Source organism: Fukomys damarensis, unplaced genomic scaffold, assembly GCF_012274545.1.
Source record: "Fukomys damarensis isolate Sample0158 unplaced genomic scaffold, DMR_v1.0_HiC HiC_scaffold_26, whole genome shotgun sequence".
NCBI classification, from domain to species: Eukaryota; Metazoa; Chordata; class Mammalia; order Rodentia; family Bathyergidae; genus Fukomys; species Fukomys damarensis.
Window position 1 is genome coordinate 22,378,867 of NW_022900938.1, and position 6,309 is coordinate 22,385,175.

Sequence of the window (6,309 nt, forward strand, 5' to 3'; positions counted from 1 at the left end):
TGAAAAAAAAAAAAAAAAAAAAAAAAAAAAGAAACCGAGGAGAGTAGAGTTAAAATATATGACAGTTTCTAATATTTGGTTGAAGAAAAGTTAATTTCTTAAATGATTGGGCAACTTCTTACCAATCTCAGTTAATTATGGTGTTTTTCTTCCTTAAACATTCTTTCTCAAGAACAACTCAAGCCCTTGGAGCCTCTCTAAGGGGTCATGGTGTCATTTTGTGTTCCCCAGTCTTCACTGGGAGCTTTCTGTGCCTCAAGGACAAAGGCAGGAAGGTATGGACGAGGTAGACTTCCTCCTTCCCCAGCCCCGACGGCAAGTCCAAGCGCGTGATCCCTGGAAGTTCTCCCAGCACAGCCTCTCCAGCCGACACACAGCACACTGTGTTTTCGAAAGCATCTCTGGTTAGAATACTTGAGCTCATTAAAAAAAAATAATCTGTGGGAAACTGAAATAACTTTGCACAATGTGAGGGACAAGGCATCCTAGTGTGAACCAGATTTTCCTCTTGACACAAATCACGGCTAGAAATATTTGATTGGGAAGTTTTATTTCCAACTGGATGTGGTTGATTGAAGATTTATCTGGGACCCTTGGCTATTCTCAACCATGTATTATTTTACTTTGTCCTTTGAGTACTTATGAATTTATAAAGGCCCCTGGAGACTCGAGCGGTGGGTACTAATGTGTATGTTAAACTTCAGGAAAAATACATCAGTGTGTACTTCCTTGCTTGTGATTCCGCGGGCCAGACTGAAGTCATTAATGCTCCTTTAAAAGAGGACCATTCACTTGCATCTCATAAGTAGGACTGGGGCCAATAAACTAGTAGAAAGCATGATATTCAAGACACACATCTAAGTCCACTCGAGAATAATGTTCTGCACATAATTTGTGCATTTAGTTCCAATCAATCCCCCTCCTGTGAACACATAGTGCTAATAGGTCTACTGTGGCCTTTAAATTTCCAACCACATTTTGATGCAGTCATTCACTAAAAGCACAAATTACTAATCAGAGTAGCCTCTTTTCTGCTTGTTATTTGTCCCCAAGACCATCTGGAATGCAAAACAAAAGGAATGAAACTCAGAGGTCAAATGATACCCAGTTTATCATTTAAGATTGAGAGGAAAAAAAAAAAAACAAGGCAATATAAAACTTTATCTACTTGTAGGACTCTGCTCAGATTTCAACTTTACAGCTTCCTGTTGCTAAGATGTCATGTGAAATTAGCTATCAGGCATGTGAAGGTGAAAAGCTGATTTCACAGCTCATTGCAGTTCTAAGGGGTGCTTGCATTAAATTAAGATAGTTCTTTACATAAGGTTTAAAAATATTTATAATGCTTCCCAGGGTATCAACAGATAAAGTTAAGCAAATAACTGGAACACTGTCCCCAGAAATAATGGCCAGCCAAAATGCTAGATATTGTCTTCACATGTATACAACACATCCAGAAAATGTCTTAGCTTGCTGTGATGACACATGCCTGTAATGTGAGTACTCAGATGCTGAGGTAGGAGGATGGAAAGTATGAGACCAGCATGCTTGAGACCAGCCAGAGCTACATCATGAGACTCTGCCAAAAAAAGAAAAGAAAAGAAAATTCTTTGGCTTAAAACAAGTGATAGGGTGGAAAGAAAAATTACATAGATAAGGAAGAGTCGTATTTTTAAAACACAGCAAGTGTTCAATTAAAGCTGATTTAAAATGCACCATCAAATGGATTTAATCACAGGGAAGAGATTACCAACCAGGAATGGAGGCTGTGTGCTCTGGAAGGCAGAAAGTGAACGTGGGAGTTGGATGTCTTTTCAAGACACCTGGACATTTCCCTGTCAGCAGGTGGCTTCCGGCATATGTGCTCTGGGCCCTTGTCATCCTCTGATATCTAGAAGAACATTTCCCATATACCTCTGATCTCTGATACTTTGGAATTTTGAAACTCTAGTACAAGTGAAAACATGACTAAGGGAGTTTGCTGCAACTCTCTCTACGATGTGAGAGGTGATATAAGTGCTATAGCTTTAGAAAAATTTGAGACAAGTCCTACTAATGGCAAGGGAAATGATAATATTTAGAAGTAGAGACCCACAATCTGTTATCTTGCTTCTTGTACCATATGTATTCCTGAATTTTAAAAATGTTAGAAATTCAGTACATACTTCGTATATTATATAAAATCCCCATTGGAATCTGGGCAGCACCCCACAGTCAAATATTCACATTTCTGCCGCTAAATATATAAGCATTTATACTAACTGGGTTAAATAAAAAGGATCGGTGGCCTAGTAGTGTCTTGGAGTGCTATGCTTTGCTGCCAGAGGAATTATGCAATAACTTCCAGATTTTAGATTTGTTTAAATCTCAGAGTTGTTGCAAAGGCGCTATGTGTCTGTACCCCTCTTTTCAGTGCAGTGCCACATGCAAAGCCCATGAGCATCAGGCAAGGATGGCGGTGATGTCCTCCTGTGTGAAAATGAGGAACGGGGGGCCTGAGGGGAAATAGTTAGACCTAAGTCCTGACAGCTGGTTCTTGGCAGAGTGGGCATGAAGGACTGGTTCACAGTCCTTACATCACTGCAACAATATTGTGGAGACTCTTGAAGGGAAAGAAGTGGCCTCCTTGGTCTATTGCCATTTATGTTAAGCGCTACCCTCAGGGGGATCCAAATGCCAGCCTTATGGTAAAATCCACATGTCCTCTTACATGTGCCCAGAAATTTCTTTAAAATATTTTTCTTAAAAGATACTGTTCGTGTTATCTTTTATAAAGTGAAAAAAAAAAAAGGTTTCTCTCTCTTGTTTTTAACAATTTTTAAGTAGAAGAGTATAAAAGGCAAGCACTGCTCTTATTCTTACACAGAATGCCTGGGCCCAAGTACAGTGACACTGCTGAAAGCTAAGAGGAGGAATGAGAAGATAGAACATGACAATGCTGTCTAAGTTACTTTTCTTATTGCTGAGACGAAGTACCCAACGCCCGGTGTTAGAGGAGGAAAGGTTTATTTCAACTCACGGAAGTTTCAGAGATGTCTGTTCCTATTAGAGGTTTCAGTTCATAGTCTGCTGGCTCAAGGCAGGGCACTATGTCAGAGGGGCATCACAGAGCAGACAGGAGGCAGCCGCAGACACGCAGAAACAGCTACAGCAGCAGCCAGCCTGCCTGCCCTCTCCCCCTTTCTATTCCATCCAGGCTGTGAGCCTATTGGTTGGTGCCACCCACAGCCAGGGTGGGCTTTCACTGTCCACCGCCTTAATCCCAGTATCTCACCCTTAATCCACATTCACACCCTCACCCTGTCTCCTTCGAAACTTCCCACCTATGACCACAAGAGGCTTTGGGGGGACCGCTAGACACAAGCCAAAACAAGTACAATGCTTAGGAGAGTGCTTCTTCTCACAGGGAGGTGTGCAACGGGAAAAGGTAACTTTCCGGTGGCAAATCTGACCAAGCACCTCCCCAGCCAAGTGATCAGGGTCAGAGGTACAGGCCCTGGTGCTGACCCAGTCCCTCGATGGGGTGTGGGGAGGAGGACACCTTACCACTGTGGTCTTCCTCCTGCCCCCACCCCTCCAGAAACACAGTCCAATGGTGAGAAATAGTTTTTCTTTAAAATTGAAGGGTATCCCACTGACCAGTACCCTTCCCGACTGTTAAGGTCATCAAAATCGCAGGGAAAGTCTCCACCTGTCAATGCAATATGGTGTTTGGGATGGATCTTAGAAGAGAAAATGGGTATTAAGTTTAAAAAGCTAAGGAAATCTGAAGAAAGTATGAACTATAGTTAGCAGTGAAGTCATTTCGGCTCGTTAGTTGTAACAAATGTGCCATTTTAATATTAGGTATTAACAATAGAGGAAACTGGTCAGGGACACACAAGAACTCATTGTGCTACCTTAGCAACTATTTCATGAATCAAAAACAGTTCTAAAATTACTTTTTATTTAAAAAATTACTGTTCATATATGCCTAACATAAACACTAAAATAAAAATATATGTATGTGAAATACATTTCTCTACATTTTCTATACAAACATATGTAATAGCTTAACTTTAAAATCCTATTAGAAGAGTATTCTTCATCCTGATTTATAAAACTAGATTTCTGGATGTGTTCACTTATCATTATTGTCGCTTTTCCATTTAAAATTTTCAAAAAGAACTCTGTAGAATGTGGGATGGTACAGGATTTTATTTACTTCTTTGTTTCATGTTTGTAAGTGTAATGCATTCACAGGAAGGAAAAGCCACTGCTCCTGGGTCCTCCATCTCCAAGGAACTCGCTTGCTCACCAGGCTGCCAGATGTCTGCAACTCCAGGTACGGAGGACCATTGCTAGGGACCTTTGCATCCCTTCTTTTACATAAGACACACGAGAGCCTTAGTTTAAGCCAGGATGTATCAGTCAATTATATGATGCAATTTAAGAGACCCTTCCCCTAGCCACAATTAATTTATATGTTAAACGGTTCAGGAATTTTTTTAGACCACAATATCTTTTTTGTTGTTGTTGTTCAAAAGAAGACTTTATTGATAAAGTACTTATGATTTGGGGATGAAAAAAGCTTTAAAAGGTTTTACATACATGTTAATATAGGTTAACTCAAAAGACAAGGCAGAGTCGACATTAAATCGCCATCCAGGATTGTACAAATGAAAAATAAATACAAGGCTTATGGCACTTGATAAGTAAAGACAACCAAGATGTATTTCAAACATTTGTATAAAAATGTACTAAAGATTTCTTTAAGTAGCGCACTCCTGTAATCCCAGCACTCGGGAGGCTGAGGCAAGAGGATTGCCATGAGTTCGAGACCACCCTGGGCTACATAATGAGTTCAAGGCCAGCTTGGACTACACAGCAAGACCATGCTCTGCCCACCCCCCATCATTTTTAAAATAGTGTACGTAGGCCACAATACCTTTGGGTTAAAACTGTCCAAGGTAAGCTCTTTTTACCTCTTTAGACAGACCATAAGATTTAGCTCTTTCTCCTTCTGTAGTCAGATCCCCAGTAGAGTTGTGTAGGGGCAGATTATGTCACTTGGCTTCTCTAGGGTCAGACATCATAACCTCATGCTCTTCTACAGGGCTTGCTGCACACTGGCACATCATCTGAGACAAGGGCTCGGGCAGAGGGTGCTGCTCAGTGGTAGACAGTGTGCTCACCACGTATGAGACCCTGGTTCAATCCCCAGCACCACCAAGAAGGAAGGAAGGGTGGAAGGGAAGGAGAGAGAGCGAGGGAAAGCCCACAGAACTCAGTGCCTCAGGGGTAGTTTGTATGCACTCAGGCCCTAACCACTATGGACAGAAGGCTTAGGCTTATAAAGAAGACCAACCAGGTCTTCCGTAGATTAGCAGTTCCAGAAACAAGGATGCCTCCCTTGTTTGGACCTCACTGAGATGCAGACAGGCCTGGGCCCCTCCTCAGAAGCCCGCTCTTTCCTGAGCAGTTAAGCTTGCAGGTGGGAAGCCCTCTGCATGGACAGCCTGTGCTCTGGGTATGCCTGATCACGCCAGTGACAGTGACAAATTAGAAAGTGCAAGGAACAGTGAAAGAAAGTGTGTCCCCTCCCCTCTGGTCCTTCTATGGGTTTGATCTTTAGGTGCCATGTGGAGAATTTGAACTCCTATCTCTTCATTTGACAGGACAAGGGAAAAGGTGAAAAGATGACGTGAATAGAAGATTTTTATCCACAGTAGAATCAGCCCTCCCCTTACTCACTCTTTTCATATCCCTGAGCCAGTGGCTCAGTAGTGAAGTAGTGAGTAGTGAAGATACAGATCCAGGCAAAAGGCTGGATTCCCAGCGGTGATGAAGTCTCTGAGCACTTGAAATCACGGCACAAAGTTCTGAGTCTCCAGAGTCTCTCAGTGATTCTCCTCCACCTTCAACCTTCAGTGCTCTGTGGAACCCATTTATCCCGAATGACCTGCTGTATCCTCCCCTCTTCTACAAAGTCTTCTCTTCTCTCATTCATTTCTATTCTCTGCTTAAGAAATTAGTAACTCCTCCTGGGCTTTTCTGTACTCCCAGTGGCACCTTGGTACATCTTATCACACTGGGTTACAGTTATTTGTTGCATTGCACTCATTTTCCATCAGATCAGGGACTTAAGCATCTTTCACTTCCCCGAGCCTAACTTATACCTGGCACATAGCAGGTGCTCAATAAGTATTTGTTGCATAAATGAATAAATGAGTGCTAGAGGCAACAGTTGTAGGCAAAATCTCAGAATGACGATTGCCATATCTCTCAGAAAAGGGCAGCCCCTCTGCTAACCTCAGAAAATTATGACCG